Source organism: Myxocyprinus asiaticus, chromosome 4 (genome assembly GCF_019703515.2).
Source record: "Myxocyprinus asiaticus isolate MX2 ecotype Aquarium Trade chromosome 4, UBuf_Myxa_2, whole genome shotgun sequence".
Taxonomy (NCBI): Eukaryota; Metazoa; Chordata; class Actinopteri; order Cypriniformes; family Catostomidae; genus Myxocyprinus; species Myxocyprinus asiaticus.
Window position 1 is genome coordinate 31330908 of NC_059347.1, and position 21999 is coordinate 31352906.

The window sequence follows — 21999 nt, forward strand, 5'->3', positions numbered from 1 at the left end:
TTCACATATAAAGACAAAACCAGTCACTCTGCCACATTCATATTCTAATCTGTGTACGTATGCTTGAGTGTATAAGTGAAACCTTTTCTTAACAGCTGTCACAGTAGTCCTTTAGAAGCCGTATGATCTTTGATGAGTGGGGATACTACATTTAGTGCCTGGGATTCATTTTTAATGCCTCTGGTGATCTCAAACTGTTTTAATTGCACAAAAGCCCCATTGCACCTAGAGTGGAGAAGTGCACTTTGCTTTTCATCTTATTTTTCAGAATATGAGCTGAAGTGTTGGAAGTGCCTTGGTGATTTTTTTGTACTATTTGAAGCCCATCAAGATACTTAACTGTTGGGTGGGTGAGTGTATCACGGTCCTGTCACAGTCAATCTGGGTTTTTGTGAGGCAGAACCGTGACATCGTCATTCTATGTTTGTCTTGTGTTTCGTTTTCTGTCTTTGTGTGATTGCACGGCTTCAGTTGTGATTTCCCTGCCATGCACTCCTCAGTTGGTCTCATGTTTCGTGTTCGGAGTATGGTGTCTGGATGCTGACTTCCCCGTCTGGTTCGGTTTCGGTTGGTGTCGGGATCTGGACATGCATGCTCCATGTTCTGTCTGTTATTGGCGTGAGTGCATTGCATTTATGTCATCTTGGCTGCATGCACTCACATCAGCCGTTTATGTCTGTTTCTCATGACCACGGATGCGCTTCACGTTGCGCTGTGCGCCTGGGTCATGAGCTGTCTTCACGTTGTGCTGAGGTTCGGTCATTTGGGTCTGAGGTGTCGGGTTTGTGTGTGACCGAACTCTCGCACAGGTGTCCTGTCTCGTTTTGTTGCCTGTTGCGTGCATCGCGTGGTGTTTGCCTCGCGATGTACCCTCAGGCTTTATCTAGTGTGAGAATGCATGCTAGGCATTGCTTTGTTAGGCAAGGCAAGTTTATTTATATAGCACATTTTCATACACAATCGCAATTCAAAGTGTTTTACATATACATTTTTAAGGAAATACAAGTTACATAAAAACAAAAACCAATTAAGAACATGAAATAAGAATAAAAAGTAATACATTGAGGAAAAGTTATATAAAAATAAAATAATAGCATAAAAAAACAGGAGAACAGGTATTAAGAGTACAACTTCATTGAATTGAAAAAGCAGAGAACATGAAATGATCCAAATCATTATTGAATTTATTTTCCTTTAATTTTTGTCTAAAAGGCAGATCTCAGTGTTCCCATGATCAACTAATGCCTACACAGTGTATATAAAACAAGAAAATAAAAGAAAAATGAATATCTAATCTGAACTAAAAGAATCTGCTATCTATCTTTTCCTAAACTCTGGGCAACCCTGTCTGAGTGGAGACACAAAGAGAGATGAGGTTTTCCTATTCAAAGTCAGCAGACTATTATTTGTGCCATCCTTCTGCAGATGTCTCTGATGTCCTCACATTCTAATCAAGATACCACTACATCCATGTGTGATATCTAGCCACTGCTAGATTCTTAATAAAGACTCCAAGTGAGGACTAGAACATAAGCGTGGACTGTCAGAACCACTCACGCCCACTCTCGGTACGGTGTCTTAGGCCTATTTTATTCAGGTACTAACAGCAGCGCCTCACTTAATCTCTCAACCAGACAGTCCCTAACAAAGTAATAAAATCTACCTATCTTATTTTTGTTGGTTGATCAAGTTTACACTGATAAAATTGACCACATTCTTCCACCATAAGCTGTAGGGGGCAATAGCTGGGTCCTCAATATGGATATTGAAGAATAAAAACTCAGAGTCAGGTTTTGCAATAATCAAATGAGAGTTTACTGATTGTTCTCTGTAGGTTCAATAGGCATCGCAAGTCGATGAGATATAAAATAATTAAAATGAAGACAAAAGCAAAATGTGAAATCAATAAGTGCAGCACAATGCTCAGTCAGAAAATGCACAGCTAAACAGAAGTGTTTTCAGTCTGGATTTAAATGTGGCTACTGTTGGGGCACATCTATCCTCTTCTGCAAGCTGGTTCGAGCTGCGGGTGGCATAATAGCTAAATGCTGTCTCACCTTGTTTTGAGAGAACCCTCTGTATGTCTAACTGACTTGATCCTAATGATCTGAGAGGTCTGTTAGGTTTATATTCAACAAGCATATCTGTAATGTATTTAGGTCCTAGGCTATTGAGCGATTTATAAACAAGTAATAGTACTTTAAAATAAATTCTAAATGTAACTGGAAGCCAGTGTAAAGACCTGAGGACTGGAGTAATATGCTCATATTTGTTTGGTTCGGGTGAGAATCCTGGCAGCGACATTCTGAATGAGCTGCAGGTGTCTAATGGTCTTTTTGGGAAGGCCGGTTAGGAGTCCATTACAGTAGTCTACCCTACTGGTGATGAATGCATGAACAAGTTTCTCCAAGTCTTGACTGGATACAAAATATCTAATTCTGGCTATATTTTTTAGATCAGTGTTTCCCAACCACTGTGCCACGGTACACTAGTGTGCCGTGAAAGATTGTCAGGTGTGCCATGGAAATTTATCAAATTCCACTAAATTGATAGATACCGTTTTTCCCGGAATATAAATTGCAGATTTTTTCATCATCTGAAAGGTCCTGCGCCTTATACTGTAGTCCGAAGCGATTTATATACATAATTTAAACGTAACTGATGTTGGCTGGTCAAACACATGCACCAAAACAGATGAAAACATAGAGAAGGCATAGAGGCGGTAGAAGCATTTTAAATTTTCCAATTCAGAAACGCAACTCCTCACATGCCCACAAAATGACGTTTCATCACACTTGTAGTAAAAACATTCAGTCAGTGAAACAAATAATTAATACATTGCAAAGAGGGTTGCAAATATCAGAAATATCCACAGTTGCTAATGTTAATGAATGAATAGAATACAACAGGTGTATTGTTGTACTCACAGACTAAAAGCTGTTTATTTGGCATAGCATAGACTTACAGATGTTATGAACAGATGTGGCTTACTTGTCGCGTTTCTCTCATCAAACATAAACCGAATATGAGAAACTGTTACACACGATTACTAAAAGCAAATTCTCCCATTTAAAACAAGCCCAAAAACACTGATACAATGTGTAGATTCTGAGATACTGTAATCTTCACAGAGCACGTTTGACATCTGAACTGCTGATGGGAAGTCTGGTGGCTACTCCCAGGTCCTAATGCCTGCAGTATCCAACCTCTGTCAGTGCGATTTATACAGAGATGTGACTTATATTGTGTTTTTTTTTTTTCTCTCAACAATGCAATTTTGACCCGGTGCGACTTATAGTCAGGTGCGACTTTATTTCTGGAAAATATGGTAAATAAATACATAAATAAAAAAAATTATTTGCTGTGGCATTGCAAGATTTAATTTGCAAGAACAAATCTACAAATTGGAAAAGACGTAATTTAGTTGTTTTTTTTTATTACCCAATTAGCGCTCGTCACCTGTGACTTCATTACGCATGCCTATGTGACTTGCATTTTTTTGCATAGCCAAATTTCAAACATTACAAGTAAACATGCTACTAAAACCGACAGAATACATGGACAAGTTCTTGAACAGTAAAACTATCGACGATGGTTATGTGGGATAGTGGTGTGCCGTGGGATTTTTTAATCGTAAAAAGTGTGCCATGGCAGAAAAAAGGTTGGGAAACAGTGTTTTAGATGATAGTAGGCTGATTTAGTAATTGCTTTGATGTGACTACTGAAACTAAGGTCTTAATCCAAAATGACACCAAGATTTATTGATTTTTGTCTTTAGGCCCTTGGAGTCAATGTATGTATTCACCTTTGGAATTTCACCTTTGTTGCCAAATACAATGACCTCTGTCTTATTGTTTAACTGAAGGAAGTTTTGGCATATCCAGCTCATGGCACAACAGAGGGTCTATGGGGCTGTAGTCATTTGGCGATAGGGCTAGATAGATCTGGGTATCATCTGCATAGCTATGGTATGCAATTTGTTCCTTTTTCATAATTTGGCCTGGTGGGAGCATATACAGGTTGAACAGGAGCAGTGCAAAAATTAAGCCTTGTGGGACTCTGCACGTCATGGATGTCCACTAAGATTCATAGTTGCCTATGTTCACATAGTAACACCTAACTTCTTGATATGACCTGAACCAGCTGAGGACCGTCCCAGAGAGCCCTTCCCAGTTTTCCAATCGGTCTTGGAGAATGTTGTGATCAACATTTTGTCAAAAGCAGCACTGAGATCTAGTAATACCAGCACTGATATTTTGCCTGAATCAGTATTTAGCCGAATATCATTTAGGATCTTTATGACTGCTGTTTCTGTTCTATGATGTGGTCGGAAACCAGACTGTAAATTGTCCAAGTAGCCATTCAAGATTCAGAATTTGTTCAGCTGGTTGAAAATAACCTTTTCAATGATTTTGCCTATGAAAGGAAGATTTGAAATTGGTCTGTAGTTTTTCAATATTGAGTGATCTAGATTGTTCTTTTTAAGAAGGGGCTTGACAACTGCAGTTGTCAAGCCCCTTCGGAAATGTGCCTGAAAGAGTGATGCATTTACTATTTCTAACATCTTTTTCCAGACAGTTAAACACATTTTTGAAAAATGTGGCGAGTGTGTCAAGAGAGCAGGTTGAAGTTTTAAGATGCTGTCCTATTTCTTACAGGGTTTTGCCATCAATTCCCTCAAAATCGGACATAGTGACTAATTTCTGAAGTTTTTGTGGTGGGTGCTATCTGACCTCATGAGGACAAGCTGATCGGCATTCTAATATCTAATATATCTTCTTCATGAAAAAAAGATACAAACTCGTAACATTTTCTGTCAGAGAGCCTTTCACAGGCAACTTGTGTTGGGGGGTTTGTTAGTCTCTCTACAGTAGCAAAAACAGTGCGGGTGTTGTTTATATTGCTGTTAATAATGTTTGAGAAGAAGGTTTGCCTAGCAGTGCCTAATTCCAAATTGAAAGCATGAATGCTGTCTTTGTAGATATTATTATGGACTTCAATGGACTTCAATGCTTTCCTGCATTTTCTTTTCATGTTTTTCACTGCTGTTGCATTTCTCCAAGGTGCTTTACACCTGCCAGTGATCGTCCGGACCTTTACAGGAGCAATGCCATCAATAGTATTTTCAACTTTTGAGTTAGAGGTGATCATCAACACAGTCTACGGATATACTCTGTTTCAGAGATAGAACCTTGATAAATTGCACACTAGTGTTCTCATTTATGTACCTCTTTTTGACAGAGACAGATCTAACTTCAGTGGCAGGAGAAATCAATATTTCAAAGAAAATACAGAAATGGTCAGCTAGCACAACGTCCTTAATAATAGTGGACGAAATGTTTAGACCCTTGCTAATGAGCAGATCAAGAGGGTGTCCGTGATTGTGTGTGGGTTTGTCTACATGCTGAGTCAGATCAAAGGTGTTTAAAACTGTTTTGAGTTCTTTGGCAATGTTGTGTTCAGGATTATCTATATGAATGATGAAATCCCCAGCAATAACAAAACAGTCAATTTCAGAGGAAGTTGTTGATAACAGTTCTGTAAAATCATCAACAAAGCCAGGAGAGGGAGTCATGTGACGCCATGCGAGGTTCGGACATGTGAATGGCGAGCTCTGCACACTTTGCTAGTTTTAACACTATTAATGATATAAACTGGTGAGATTCAATACACTCTGTTCCATAATTGTTCTAGGAGGACAATATGTCAAAGAATTCAAAATCTTTGAGCTCTGGAGACATTAAAAGACACTTACGAGCTCAAGCTGATACCCCTGAGAAGGCCGCAAGCCCGGGAGTCGATTTGGTCAGAGAAATGTGGGAAATTCGGCGAGAAATGTTGAACATGTCAGCAATGCTGATGAAGGTCGTTGCTGACTTGGAGGATCTTGCTGTAATACGTTGATCGATTACTGCCATGGAGACGAAGTTCTCTGAGGTGGTTATAAAAGAGTGGGGTATGTCGAGAAACGGATTGATTATCTGGAGTCAACGGAGAGGGAATTAGCTGCTAATCCGCTAGCGAACAAGGTGGATTTGGAGTGCGTCTGGGAGAAATTGGAGGACATGGAAAACCATAAACATCCGAATCATCAAAATTCCTATTGCTGAAGAGGGTCAGGATATGGTGAAATTCCTGGATGGGCTCTTTCCAAATCTGCTTGAAATAACAGGCCATAAGCTGGAAATCGAGCGAGCTCACAAGGTTCCGGCTCGGCGATCCGCTGAGAGGGACAAGCCACGATCAATTCTGGCCAAATTTTTGAGATCATCCAATAAAGACATCCTGCATTTTCTTGTTCCCAGACTTTGTGAATTCGACAAGAGAGAAACATGATCAATTCAAGAAACATCAACGGAAGGTCACTTTTGCACTGATGTTCCCAGCCAAATTGAGAATAGATGCTAAGGATGTCCCCAGCAAGTGATGTCTTTCATAAAGTCAATGGTGTGAGCAAGTTATTTTGTGGTACTCACGTTGTAGCCGAATGGACCGACTCACTGAACATTCGTTTGACTGTCTGAGGAAACTGAGCGTCTTTTTTTTTTTTTTGTGCTGGTTCCACCTAGCGGCTGGAGTTTGTTTTGTGGAATAACACACCTTCAGGACAGTTATGTGGATGAATCTACACGTTCTTTGTGTTTATTTCACCTGTTGGCTGGAGTTTGTTTTATAGATTATCTTTTGCGGTGTAATTCTCTCACAAAATTTGTATAGAAATGGCAAAGTTGTCACGTGGGCTCTCGTAGGCGTGCATGGATTGTTTGAGTTTAGAGGGATGTCGTTCACGGGGTTAATGCACGTTTTTATTTTTTTCTGTTTGTTTGGTTCTAGGGGAAGTTCGGGGTTTGAGTGTTGCACTAATGTTGAAATGTGGTCTTTGTAATATTGTTTTTGACACAATCTATTTTTTCTCATATGTCAAATGTTAATATGAGCAGATTGTCTCTCTCCACGTGGAATGTGAATGGGTTGGGGCACCCCATAAAAAGAAGGAAGGTTATTTCTCTTCTTAAGCGTAAGAAATATTATATAGGTTTTTCTTCGAGAAACACATCTTTCCCTGAAGGAAGCTGAAAAATTTTGGGAAGATAAGGGGTGGACATGTTTTCATGTCATTACAGTGATAAGCAAGCATCTACAATTCAAATGTCTCAAACAGATTAAGATAAATGTTTTAGCAGAAATTCAGGGGCAAAGTCTTATTTTGGCTAATATTTACGCACCTAACATTGATGACCAGGGCTTTTTTATAGATCTTGAAGGGAAGTTGCAAGCTGCTGGCACCCCTCATGATATAATATTGGGAGGAGACTTTAATCTTTTGATGGACTCAGTCATTGATCATAGTGAAGCAAACGTGTGCAAGCCTCCTAGAGCAACACTGACACTTCACATGATGTGTAAAAATCTTGGTCTTACAGATATTTGGAGACTTCTGAACCCATCTGGTAGGGACTATACATTTTTTCATCAGTCCATAAGATTTATTCTAGAATGTATATATTTCTTTATAACCAAGTCCCTCATTTCATCTGTTGTTGACTGCTCAATTGGAAACATTTTAGCCTCAGATAATGCCCTGGTGAATTTAGAGGTGTTGCCATATTTGGAGAAAGGGAAATCATATAGTTGGCACTTTAATGTATCCCTTTTGCAAAATCCTGAATTCCAACAAATGTTAAAGGCTGAAATCAATGTTTATATGGAGACCAACTGGTCCTCAGTATCCTCTGAGGGCGTGGCTTGGGAGGCACTTAAGGCGGTTCTTAGGGGCCGGATCAAACAGTATGCCTCATTCACCAAAAGATCCAAAGCACGAGAAGTCGTGGAGTTAGAAGGGAATATTAAAAGTGCAGATGCAGAGCTGAAGCGCCAAATGTCATCTGATGGCCTCAGAGAATTGACCCGACTGAAATACATATATAAATCTATTTTGTCACGGAAGGTGTTTTGGCTATTTAGGGCAAGACAGTCATATTTTGACATGGGGGACAAGGCAGGAAAACTTCTGACTAGATATAAAACAGAGTCTTTTTCTTCCATTCCCTCAGTGAAATCTGCTGGTTGTGAAATATTTACCTCAGCCATTGATATTAATAATGCTTTTAAAGAATTTTATCTTGATCTTTATAATTCCACGTCTTCGTCTACTGATGAGGGTATTAGAAACTTTGTGGAACCATTAGAACTTCCTAAACTTCCTAAACTGAAAAAATTCTCTTGATACTGAGATAAGCTTGGAGGAGCTTGGTGAAGTAATTACGGCCTTGCCTACAGGCAAGGCTCCAGGGCCAGATGGCTTTGACGCAGAGTTTTTTAGATGCTACAGCTTTTTATGATACAGAATTGGCTCCACTTTTGCTATTAGTTTATACAGAATCATTAAAGAATGGAAAACTTCCGCCAACCATGACACAAGCCGGGATCAGTCTGATTCTTAAAAATGACAAAGATCCAAGCGAGTGTAAGAGTTACCGTCCAATTTCCCTGATCCAGCTAGATGTAAAAATATTGTCAAATTCTGGCTAACCGATTAAGTTATGACATCTCTTATACATATAGATCAGGTGGGTTTATTCGGGGCCGTAGCTCTTCTGTATCATGTGGACAGTAGCGAATGATCAGTCTCCAGTCGCTGCCATCTCACTTGATGTCAAAAAGGCGTCTGAGATGGTAGAATGGGATTATCTTTTTAATATTTTGGAAATGTATGGGTTCGGGAATACTTTTATTGGTTGGATTAAGTTACTTTATAGACACCCGGTAGCAGCAGTACAAACAAATGGATTAATTTCAGATTATTTTTCTCTGGATAGGGGCACCCGGCAGGGTTGCCCTCTTTCCACATTATTGTTCTGTCTTGCCCTGGAACCATTAGCAGCCACAATAAGAAAGAAGGATGATTTTCCAGAGGTGGTGGCAGGAGGTGTGGCACATAAGCTTTTGCTTTACGCAGATGATATTTCATTATTTGTCTCTGACAATACTAGATCTATGCCTTGCCTCCAAAGAATTATTAATCCTGGAGGCAATTAATAGAGTAAATTGGTCTAAATCTGAAGCTTTGGCTCTGATAGCACACTGCCCGGTAACAGCTTTTCAGCCGGGTGCCTTCCAGTGGCCCAAACAGGGCATTAAACATTTGGGTATTTCATTCCTAGCAAATTTGTATGATTTAGTTAATTTTGACCCTTTAATGAAAAGGTTTGAGTGATGTGGGCAGGTGGGCTTCATTACATTTATCTATGATTGAGAAGGTTAATGTTATTAAAATGAATTTTATTCCAAAATTCAATACCTGTTACAGTCTCTCCCTATAGAAGTCCCCCTCTCTTATTTCAAGCAATTTGATAGCATAGCGAAGTCCTTCATTTGGAATGTTAAACGTTCCAGATTACATTTCAGCAAATTGCATAGGCCGATTGACAAAGGTGGGCTAGTCCTACCCAAGATTTTGTTTTATTATTATGCATTCGGTCTCAGACATTTGGCTCATTGGTTGCTTCCACCTGAGAGAGCCCCTCCCTGGTTTTGTATTGAACAGGAAGTTCTTGTCCCTATTTTGCCATTGCAAAGCCTATCAAACTAATCTGAGAAGTTACACCCTGTTATCTCGCATTTGCACTCTGTATGGACAAAAGTGTCCAGAGTGTTTAATTCGGACATTTATTCAAATGTTGCCTCGAGCATATGGCTGAACCCAAAATGATGTATTAATAAGTCCCCTTTCTGCTGGTCAGAGTGGATTGTGAGAGGCTAATACACTCGGTGACTAATATGAGAGTGGAGTGTTGAGATCCTTTGAAAATTTGGTTCAACATTTTGGGATTCCCAGATCTCAGTTCTTTAGGTATTTACAGCTGCACCACCTGCTCTGTACTATTGTTGGGAGTAGCATACACCCCCCTAAACCAGCAGATACTCAGGAAGTGGTGATTACTGCTTTTGAAAAAGGTCATGAGGCATCAGTGTATTACTCCCTGCTAATTCAGAGTCTGGAGGACAGAGCTTTAACTTCTATCAAGATTATGGGAGAAATATTTAAACTTGGTATTGGAGGAGGGAGTGTGGGCTAGGATTCTAAAAAACATCAAGTCTGTATCTAGAGATGCAAGAGTGCATCTTATGCAATTCATGATTTTACATAGATTCTATTGGACCCCCTCTATATTGTATAGGCTGGCGATGCCAATCAGAAGATGGAGACACAACCCATGTTTTTTGGTGGTGTGTTAAAATCCAAGAATTTGATGACGGTTCAGAGTTTTATGTGTGACGTATTGGGCACTCAAATTTCATTTTGCCCCAGACTCTGTATTTTAGGCGATGGGGCGGTCATCAATATAGGGGATAAGCACATTAAAAATTGGGTCCTAACCAGTGTTACGATAGGCAGACAAATTGTTTAAGGGGATGGAAGTCAGCTGGAGTGCCCTTATTTCAAGAGTGGTGCACGGAGATGGGGAGGGTGGCGGCTTTCGAGGAAGTGTAATGTAGAAGGCTGGGGATCTGTGATTCGTTTGATGGGAAATGGGGCAGCTATTTGGCATTTTTGGAGGTATCTCATGGAAGGGCAGTGGAGAGGGAAGCATAGTTTTAAATGTGATTTTATATATCTTTTTTTTTTCTCTCTGTGTGTATACTTATGTAACCACAGGGATGTTTGTTGAGGGTCAGGGTGGGGTTGAGGATTGGGAAGGGGGAGGGGTAATAGTGGGGGTTAATTGTTGATTCTGTGTATATATATATATATATATCTTGCTTTTCTCTGTTATCTGTACTGTAAACATTTGTGAGTGTTGCTGCTACCTTAGCGGGGACCCGATACACATAAATTAGAGTGGTTATCAGTTGTTTGTTGTTCATCGAGAGCAGAAGGATGACGAGATGTACCCTTGCGTTATGGCAGTGGCCGGAGAGCTCTCTCAGAGGGAGGGTGAGCTGGGCCTGCAGGCTTTGGTGGTAGAGGGGCATGCCGTTTTTTGATTTGTATCTAAGGGCTCGCAGCAATGGAGTGGGAGAGCTTTCTACCAGCATACACTAGTTCCTCCATTTTCTCAGAGAAGCTCAGGAGTGGGGATGTTGACGAGGGAGATGGTGTGTGGTGACAGAGACTGTGGCTCTGGTGTTTCTGGAGGCTGATGTATGTTGTTGTTGTCTTGGCTCCCTTGGTTTTTTTCCCGGAAATCGTCCTTGGGTCCTGTATCTTGGAGCAGTTTATGTTGTCACAGTCTGACTGTAGTATGCTCTGTGTGTGGGGCTCAGCCCCATGTTGTTGTGTCTTTGCTGTGTTATTGTTGTATTTGTTGATCAAATGTCCATCCAGGTGCTGAAGTGCGATCCTGTGGTTATTCAGACACTGCGGTGGTGTTTGTGTGCCATCCAGGTTGAGTGGATTTGTGCGCGTTGCATATGGATGAAGGAGGGAGTAGATGATATTGTCCTTTAGCACTTTTGCACAAGTTTGTTTGGGTGAAGGCCATCTGATTCTCTTTGACTCCAGAAAAGATTGAAATGATCAATGTAGTTCAGTCCTCTCATGTTGCAGGTTTTGTGCAGCCAAGTGTTTAGACTTAGCAACCGAGAAAACATATTTGTTCCTCGGGCTGGGAGTGGTCCACTGATGAACAACTGAATTTTCAATCTCCCAAGTGTTTCAAAGAGTTCATTGAAATCTCTCTTAAGGAGTTCTGACTGTTCTTTCTGAATATAATTTTTACCCACATGTATAATAACTCAATTCACAGTCTTATGGTTCATTTGAATGTTCATAAGTTCCTGATTTACCTCAAAAACCTTTACTCGAGGAATGCAGCAAGTGGTAGTAGCACCACTACCAATGTTTCTGATAATGGAGTCCCCCACTATCAGAGTGCTGGGCTCGGCTGTGGTCTCAGCTGAATGCCGCTGCCTGCTCAAACTTGAGCGCCTGCCAGCTGTGGTGTTAGCTACTGGCTGTTGTGATCTAAGCCTGATCACATTTGGGGTTTCTTCCTCCACATTCATTAATGGTTCAAATATATTTTCAAGATGTATCGGGCTGGAAGAATACCAGTATTGGTTAGTCGAGTCATAACTAAATTGGAAGATGCCAGTGCTGCAATATACAATGATTGTGACTGTTTGATATGTCGAGTACCTTTGGGTTTATGCCATTGGTTTTTGCTCTCACTTTCATCAGTCACTTTTGCAATCTGTTTTGCTGGGTTTTTTAAGCTGAGTATAGCCTGTTGAGGAAAGTTTGATTACAGGACTCACCGGCTGTTGGCAGAGGAGGTCCGCGGTGACACTCTCCTTTGTATTCCGTCAAGGTTGGCAATACTGCAAGTAGTTTTGTTTCAAGAACTTTGAAGTCTATGGCAGTTTGTGCAGCAAGTGGAGTTTGATCTGAAAGGAGGCATTTTCTTTCTCGTCTGTCTGTGTGAAGGCAGCTGTGTTGTCCCTTTTCAGGAATGTAGACTGCCAGTTGTAGGAGGCTGGTAGAACGCTTTCACAGAAAAACTCATTTTTTGTAGTAAAATATCAGTCCCAAAATCTCTGGTTGTATAGTGGGTGCCAAATTATGTCTTTATGAGCACTTTGCTGAACTTCAGATATGAAAATTAGAGATTAAAATGCAAAAGTAAGGGAGCAAAGCGCAGAGCAGTAAGCAGATGTGTCTGAACATTAACGAAGCAGCGTTGCCGTGCATTCTCTCTTCTTATCTGTCGGTTGGCATGATGCAAAATGCGCTACTGCCATTTGGGTGTCTGTGTCTTGTGAGAGCACATGGCTTTGTTTTGTTTCTGTATTGCCACGTGTCTCTCAGTCTTGCGTCATACCCCGCCTCTTTGTTTGCCTATTATTAGTTTATGTGTTACACCTGCCCTGCCCATTAACCTGTTTGATTTCTTTCCCTATTTTAGTCTCCTCGTGTGTGCTGTCCAGTGCCAGTTCATCTTGTTTCATGTTCATGTCGGTCCTGTTTGTTTTCCAGTCTGTCAGTTTCAGTTGGTCCTGGACGCAGTTCGTCTGCCCCCAGCCCATCATCTAGTTTTTTTTCCCTGGACTGTGTTTTTTCCCCCTACAGGGTAGTTTTTGTTTATTTTTGTTTAAATAAATACTTTTTTTTTTTTTCACTCTGTGTTTGGGTGCTGCATCCGCTGATTCCGTGACAGTGTGACTGCAAAAGCAGAGAGTGGCATACATGCCAACCAACTGCCACATCCTTAAAGCAAAATCCATTGACTTGATCTATCAAGTTTGTTTTCAAAAAAATATATACAAGGCAAAACAAAGGGGAATGGATTATTGTATTTAAGTAAAATCAATTTAAGGGGATAGTTCACCAAAAAAAATCTGAATTCCATCATCATTTGCTCACCCTCATGATGTCCTATACTGTACCTTGTGTGGAACACAAAAGGAGATGTCAGACAGAATTTTTTTTTTTTTTGATTTTTCCCCTTTTTCACCCAATTTGGAATGACCAATTCCCAGTGCACTTTTAAGTCCTCGTGGTTGTGTAGTGATTTGCCTCAATCTGGGTGGTGGAGGATGAATCCCAGTTGCCTCTGCGTCTGAGACCATCAACCCGTGCATCTTATCATGTGGCTTGTTGAGCGCGTTGCCACAGAGACATAGCACGTGTGGAGGCTTCACACCATCCACCGCGGCATCTGCGCTCAACTCACCACGCGCCCCACCGAGAACAAACCACATTATAGTGACCACAAGGAGGTTACCCCATGTGACTCTATCCTCCCTAGCAACTGAGCCAATTTGGTTGCTTAGGAGACCTGGCTGGAGTCACACAACACGCCCTGGGGTTCGAACTAACGAACTAGCAAACTCTAGGGGTTACCACTGAGCTACCCAGGCCCCCTGTCAGACAGAATGTTAAGGACTGACAGCATTAATCCCCATTTACATTAATTGAGAGAAGGCAGTGTCAGTATTCTTACATATCTTAAATATATCTCATTATTCTCTCATCATCAGTAAAACATTAAAACTTTAAGCCAATACTATGGCCAGCAGTCAAGCTTAGAGCAGACCCACTGGCCAGAAATCCAACATTCACTGCACCAGCCATGAGCTTTTACACAACAGCACAGATCACCACAGGACATATTTCAGATCATTTCCAGCCCTATAGCACTGCGACCATGATGGCTCCTCATGCACTGCTCCGCATCTGTTGCCTGTTCAATTATTGCTGACCCTTTGTGGATAGCCTTAGAGAGGCTAAGGGACAAGGTCTGTCTGGGGGGCCCTTGACACCAGTCAATGGTTGAAACAGTGATGGAGTTCCCCATAGTGGACTGTACACTGGCATGTCTGACACTCCGTCAGGGCTAGGCTTGCCTCAGTAAAGCTGACAACATGGCCACCCTGGGACTAGCCATGCACATGCTAAATTTCCATTTGTCTCTCTCAGTGGAGATCCTGGGCTGTGTTTCAGAACATAGCATCATTGTCACACTGAGATGCTACCAACAACACGAGACCCCTCATAAAACATCATATCTGAAGGAGTGCCACAAATGCGTGCAAGGAGGTCTTATCAATCCAAATGGCCTTCTTTTAAGTGACGGCTCTGTCAAAGACTGGACAGCCACCACATAAACACATTTCAGGGGAAAATAATAGGTTGTCCTGTTGAAAACGCAACATAGACCATGATACAAGCTGCACAGAGGCTACTAGAGCTATAAAAGCAACACTATGGTTGTTTTGAAGTGTCTTGTGTCCAAAGTCCATTTCAAAACTAGAAAGAAAATGTTGCTAAAGATACATGGGCCCATATTGGGAAACTAAATTATTCAGAAAGAAAACATACTTCATTGTCTGATGGTTTAACATTGTATTTGGACACTGGAATCTCTTAGTTTATCAAAGATACTGCATACTTTGCATATAACTGACAGCTCAGTTTATCAGCTTATTAGCCACCAAACAATCAAATAGATAAGCAATTTCGCACAAGCAAGAGTGTTGTTGTACTGACTATTAACACGGCTGTGATTCAGCCATGGGCACAATGCTGCAGGTAACCATTGCCATGGTGATATTCAGTACAACAGCAAGTCAGATATTGCTTTTTTATTCAACAGTTTGTTCCAGTCCTGAAATCTGATTGGATGAGTGGCATTCCAAGAGTGCTAATATACAGTCCGATAGCACTACGACACAATGCTTTTTGTCTCACCCCAATTCTCAGTCAATTTTGATTTCTTTTCTCGATTCATTCAGTGACCATATCCGGAGATTACATATTTCTGCCAGAAGAGGGCAACAAATCAGCATCTTTTATGTAATGAGTGAGTCATTCAATCATTGATGCAACAGGTTCATTAAAAACATGGAGCCGATCACCAACGAAATAATATAAGTGAACGAAATTGATTTGTTCACTTAAACAATTAATTCAAGAACACTGATTTGTTTATGAAAGAAACACCACTAGTTCAAAAGCGGAGTATGAATGCAGAGAGTGAGGCTTGATGATTTGGCCTGTTTTGAAACTATTTTCACTGGTGGTGAAGAAATGCACAAACTAACTGGCCTTTCTTTGTTGTCTGAAATGTAAAGTTTTCACTTGTTTGTTGAACTGTTGTATAAAAACAATATCACACTTGCAATCATGCTGTTGTTCCATATATGAGCGCAACCGTGATTGCCTGCAGCCTCATAACAACTAACTTACATTTGGCAGTTACACACAAGTTATTTTGTCTATTTTTGCTCCGCTAAAGAAAATAGTTCCAAAAGAAGCCAAGGCTAACAATTTTATGTTGTCAGAGCGTTTTCCTAACATTCCCATTAGGTTATGAAAAAGTTATTTTAAAAGTTCTTTTTTTTTTTAACAATGCTGTAATGTTTAAAGAATGTTCCACTAACAATGCATGAATAATGCTTTCATGCTGATGTTTTGATAATTTATCAACGACAGAAAATGTTGAAAGGATATTCTATTAACATTACCTCAAGAGCATTTGTTAATAATATTAAGAGACTTTTATAGAACGTTAACCAAAGTTCTGAGACACAAACAGTTATACAAAACTGTTGTATAAAGCCTATGTATATTTCAAAAGAATATACATTTTCTATACATAAAAAATAGCCTACATACATTTTAAACTGACCAAAAAGGTCTAATATTATTATAACTAATATAGATACAGTGGATAAATAATCATAATTAGAATCCACATGTTCTGCATTTTATTTTTATCAATGTTTTTATCAAATGTTGCTTCCCTGCGGGTGGCCATTGTGTCATTTCTTAATATGGTAATGAAGTTCCCAATTTAAATAATCTCAGCAGCCTGGTGAAGTCTGGACTGACTATTTCCCTCCAATAATTCCAACCATAACAGGGACAGAGAGTAAAAGAGAGAAAGAAAGAGAGAGAGAGAGAGAGCTCTGTGTGTGTTAAGTCCACATTGACGTGTCAAGTGTTAGATTAACTGTCCTATCAAGCTCCTTTTATTTCCCTGTTCCAGGGCAATGCTCATTTACATAAACAGATAATCCCTGATAAAAATTTCCATTAGACAAAGGTGAAATGGATCAATTTTGTCTGCCAAGATAAATCTTACATTTTACACCGACAGGGTCATTACACAGGCCACATTTCAGAAATAATGTATTTAAAAATCCACCGATAGCAGCCATTTCCAGGTTTCCAATTACCTTTAAGAAAAGCTTATTCTGTGGACAATAAAGCACATTATGGCACAATATGATACAGTCCATAAAGATCACACTGTTTGATGAGAGGTGAGAGAAAGCTCAGCATATTTAGGCAGAATGTCACAACCCCGCATTCCCACAGACGCGTCTCTGCAGGTGCCTGGCAAATGTTCTATTACCCCGGTCCAAATAGATTAACAGTCCTGTTAAAAAATAAACAGTATTTTTCCTCTTTCCTTTTCTCCTGCCCAACTACACCCCTCTGTCCTTCTCAGCTGATAAAAGGTGCTAGATTGACAGGGGGTTGCAAGGTGATGCCACCAGCGACAGAGAGAAAGGGAGAATGAAAATCTCATTATTCTCTCCTTCCACCCCAATTCCCAGATGCCCCTAAATGACCTTGAGACACCCCCACATATCCAGCCATCCCTCCCCGCCCTGGTTGAGGTGAATCCCTCGCATTTCCTTGGGTCCTCTTAGAGTTCGGAGGACTACTGCGTTTAGACTCTAGTGCTGCTGAATTAGTGCCAATCCCACAGACAGGCCTGGGCGTGTGGTAGTCCTGTGGTGGGGAGGAGATTCAGGGCCGAGGTTAGCGCTGTGGAGGGCAGACACCCCTCCCTGGTTTCCTCTCCTTTCCACTGCACTGTCCATGACACACAATCTCTTTCTCCCCTCACCATATCAGGGAAAAGCAGCAGATCCTAGGCAATCTACCATCAATCATCAACAGTCAGAGTCCATGGAGGGATCAAAAACATCAGTGGAATTAATTTTGTGATGAGAGGATTGTAATTTCCATTGGCATCGTGCTAGGTGAACACAAATGAAAAAAGAAAACAATTTATGCTGACTACCCCCTCAAGATGTGAGAAATCCATTATTGTGAAGTTGCCAGGTAATGCTAATTTGTACAACCGCAACATGATGGTACCCCATCGAATAAAAACAACAGTCCATTTGCAGTGTTGAATGTTGTTCAACCGCAGGGCCACAATGACCAAATACACTACTGTGATAAAAGTCCCCCAAAAGCACTCAAATAAGTCTCACTATTCATGTATTAAATATCAGGATATGAGTCTGACAATGGCCTCATACATTGCATTGAACTCATCTGAACAATTTTTTGTTCACGTTTGTTTTTATCACATTGCAAGCTAATTAATACATTAGTTTCAGATTCCTCATGCTGTTCTTCATTTGATAATGTTTCAACAGGTTTTATTATATATGAAAATTATTCTATTCAAGAGTGAAGGCGACGGAAGGAAGTACTTTTGGACAATTGAGCGAACATGAGCTGTGAAGGCAGGTAATAACAAAATGAGTTACCACAGTACCATCTAGTGGATATTTCTAGATCTATTATCGACAATCATTCACCACCACAGCGCACTTTAGGACCCAGCAAAAGGTGGGGTACTCATCTGAATCAGGACACTTCATTTTATTATTTGTCTATGGGTTCTTTTCACTGTTTTAATTTTTTTTACACTGTATATTACATTTTAAAGCTTTCACATTCTTATCAAATATCCATTCAGAGTATTCGCTTTTAATGATCCTTTAAAGGCAAAATTTTTAGTAAATGTCTACTGATGTTTCTTCTCCATTAATTTATTTTAAAAACACAAACTGTACAGTGGATTTGATAGCAATTTAGTGGATGAATCTAAATATTTAGGCCTATTGTGTGATGGGAAATAGATATAGAGTGACATCTACAGGATGAAAATTATTTGCACTTGTATAAACGGTACAATATATCATTTTAATTTACATTAAACCGTTGATATTCACAAAACCCACAGACTGAAAAGTATGTAGCCTTTATGTAAATCATGTATTTTTACTGGTAAAGAGCCGAGAATTGTACTTGGTAGCCAATATTAAACAGTTTTTAATTGTTTTATTGTTAAAGCTGCACTATGTAAGATTTTTTTGGTTTGTTAAAAATTAACAAATTGCCATTATTGATTGAGTACATCAAAAATCAGTGTTGAAAACAATGTCCTTACCTTCACTTCTGTAAGCCCATGCATCTTATTCAGCACCGCCCCTTTTCCGCGCTCCGCTCTTCCGAATTGTGTCATTTAACTTCCTGTTTGTATTGAAGCTACTGAGAAGAGTTGATGTGTGGGAGCACAGAAAGTTTTTTTTTTTTTTTTTTTTCTCCACCAAGAGCAGCAGACCTTTACTACATGACAGTGCTAGTGAGGTGTTTTTTTCTCTCACACCCAAGGAGGTAAATTGGACCTGGCAGATCACATTCAGACAGCTATGACACACTGCACTTTTTCATAATACAAATGTTTAATTATTATACGTGTAATTCTGCTTAATTTTTAGGTTTCAACTTATTAATGATTTGTGTTAAAATGTGTAGTTGATATGAAATTTCAAACAGTGACAGCTCGTTACACATGCAAGTTCAACATTAAAGAAAATTACAATTGTACTTTTTAAAATGAACTTGTCACCCTACATTTTTAGAGGCTTAAAATGTGATTTAAAATTGTTGTAATCAGAATATAAAATAAAACATGCACCTTCACATGTATGTGTGTAGGCCTATATCTGTGTGTATGTATAAATAGGCCAATAGTTGCACCCTTCCCCCATCCCGATTTAACGCTCAAAAAAACCTGCTCACCTTAACAATAACACGATGGGTTAATGACACGAAAAGATGGCCCGAGGTGTCAAACAGAGATATATTTTTTTTTTTTTTTTTTTTTTTTTTTTTTTTATGATTTTGTGTTGTCTCTTGCCCTGTGTCTCAATCAGCAACCTATGTCGTGAATTACTATATCGTGAACACGAATTCGGGCATGGCAAGGGTGTTCATCCACTGAACATTGGGACACTTATGACTCAGTCACCTGCCACACGTTAACGAGCTCGGGCATTGAAGCACAGCTGTTATTAATCAGCACCCTTGCTGTATAAATGACACTATTGTTCATTGTCGTTGAAGGTATTCAAACGTACAGTGTTATTATAACATATAAATGGCATAAATACAAATTATATATATATATATATATATATATATATATATATATATATATATATATATATATATATGAGTGCATTTTAAACATTCTTTTAATAACTCAAATATTTAAAAAGATTGTTTCACTTTCATGGTAATTTGAATGAAAGACATTACAAACAACATCTCTTTTAAAGAGAAAATAAGGCTTGTTCTTCATAGTTTTACACTTGAAAGCCTACAGAAGACATGACGATGTTCCGGTAAGGGAACAGTGAGCAATGATACTCCCTGGTTTTTATGGTGCATTGTGGGATTTTTTTATGGAGTGAATCGATTTTGCGAATGAGACAGCCCTAAAAATGTTCGACTCACTGATCAGTGCCCTGACTACTGAACAAGGGAGCTGATTGAGATGCACCCTTGGAGTTTCATGAACACAGAAGCATATCAGCAGGTCCACAGCATGAAGGTAGGATCTTGTGGATTTATGAATGAAGAACTCTTGTTTCAAAATCTCCCCGCTGTGGTTTTAGAATCTCCCCGCTCTACTTCCAGTTGTTATGACATCCCCTGAACACCTTAAAATACTCATGAAAGCTTTTGACAACTCTATAACTTGTAAATCCACTTCACCAGCTAATTACACTTTGACATCTATATAGATGAGATATCTATATAGCAGCTGCTAGAACGGAAGTTCCGAGACAACATTTTCAAGATGGCTAGTTTCTCTGGCGCATAAGGTTAACAAAAATGATTTGTATTTTGAGCTGTCAGATTTGATTTGGCGCAAAATGGCTGGTTTATGACGTTCATCCTTGCGTCATTACGTCATGTCCGCACACCCAGGAAAGAAGTGCTGGCTGTCTCATGTTCCGGCTGGAGAAACTAACTACGCTGTTCAACTCAGTTCAGTCACACTCACACAGTTCAGGACAGCATTTTAGATGGATGTTTATCTGTTATCCATTTGGCGAAGTTGTTTACCTGCTATAATGCTTGGATATGTTTTCTGGTAGGGTTGTTGAAGCTTATATTGCATGTCATGCTTTTATGAATCGAACAATACTCGTGTGTTAATCGATCGCAGTGTATCTACTTTGTCCGGTTAAGTTACTGTGACATGTTTAATATGTATGACTTCTGATACTGACTTCTTGTCAGGGGCATTTCTAGGACTTGAGGAGGTTCGGGGCTTGGGGGGGGGGGGGGTCACGTCACATGAACTTCAAACAAAATGTAGCAATATTATTGCGTAGCCTACATTTAAAATTACATTCGTGCTACAGTCAAAACATTCGGGGCTGAAGCCCGGAAATAATGACCTGGCGACGCCGATGCTTCTTGTAATTGTTATATTGCATATGTAAGCAAATTATTTTTACATTTAATAAAGTATATTTTATGCCCATCATTATTGAATCCTCGTTTTATGTTTTTAGTGTGCATTGCATAGACATGCTATTTTAGTAAATGAGGCTGGACAATATAGTATGAAAATAATAAAGTCTTCTATTGAACACGTATCAGCCATATCACGAGTTTAACCTCTTAAATTGAAAATTGTAGTATAATTGTAGAAAATTGTAGTACTCCGGCTCCAGTCATGATCACATACAGGTGATGTTAAAGTAAGCTCAAATTGGGAGATTCATCCACCAGAAGGGCAGTGCCAGAACACGACTGCCGTAATGTATTCTTCCGCAAATTGCTTGCAATTTTAAGTTTCAACCACAGATGTTGCTAGAGAGCACAGTTACGTAGTGCAGTTTTAATTTATTTTTTGTGACTATCAAAAATACATCTCTAATAACAGATGTGTGTGTGTTATTATTAAACTGTAATAATAATCAGTTTTATAACAAAAGTGCGTATTTAAAAAATAAGTAATCAGTGCCAAAAAGCTTAGCATGTCTGTGTCCCATAGTCGGGCTTATGATTTTTCCCATAAATGAGGATTTCGAGTATTTCATGCTGACAGCAAAAGTGACACTCGGCAAACAGTCGTTAATATCACAAGATTTTAATCTCGTTCCGGCAAATGCTAAATGCAGAAGAACATTTGCATGATCTGACATAATCTCTTGCTTATTGTGGAAATTGTTTTCCCTTTCTTTTGTCCTTTAGGGACTTATAGTCTTGGAGCCAGATGTACATCTTATTGAAGATATAATTGTAAGTGAATTAAAGCTCAATTCCTCCCAATATTGTTATGCAGATGGAACTTCCACATAGAGAAATAAGATTAAGCTGAAATCTCCAGTCATCGTTTAAACTCATATGAACCTCTGTGAAGCAGAAAAATATGGTGAACA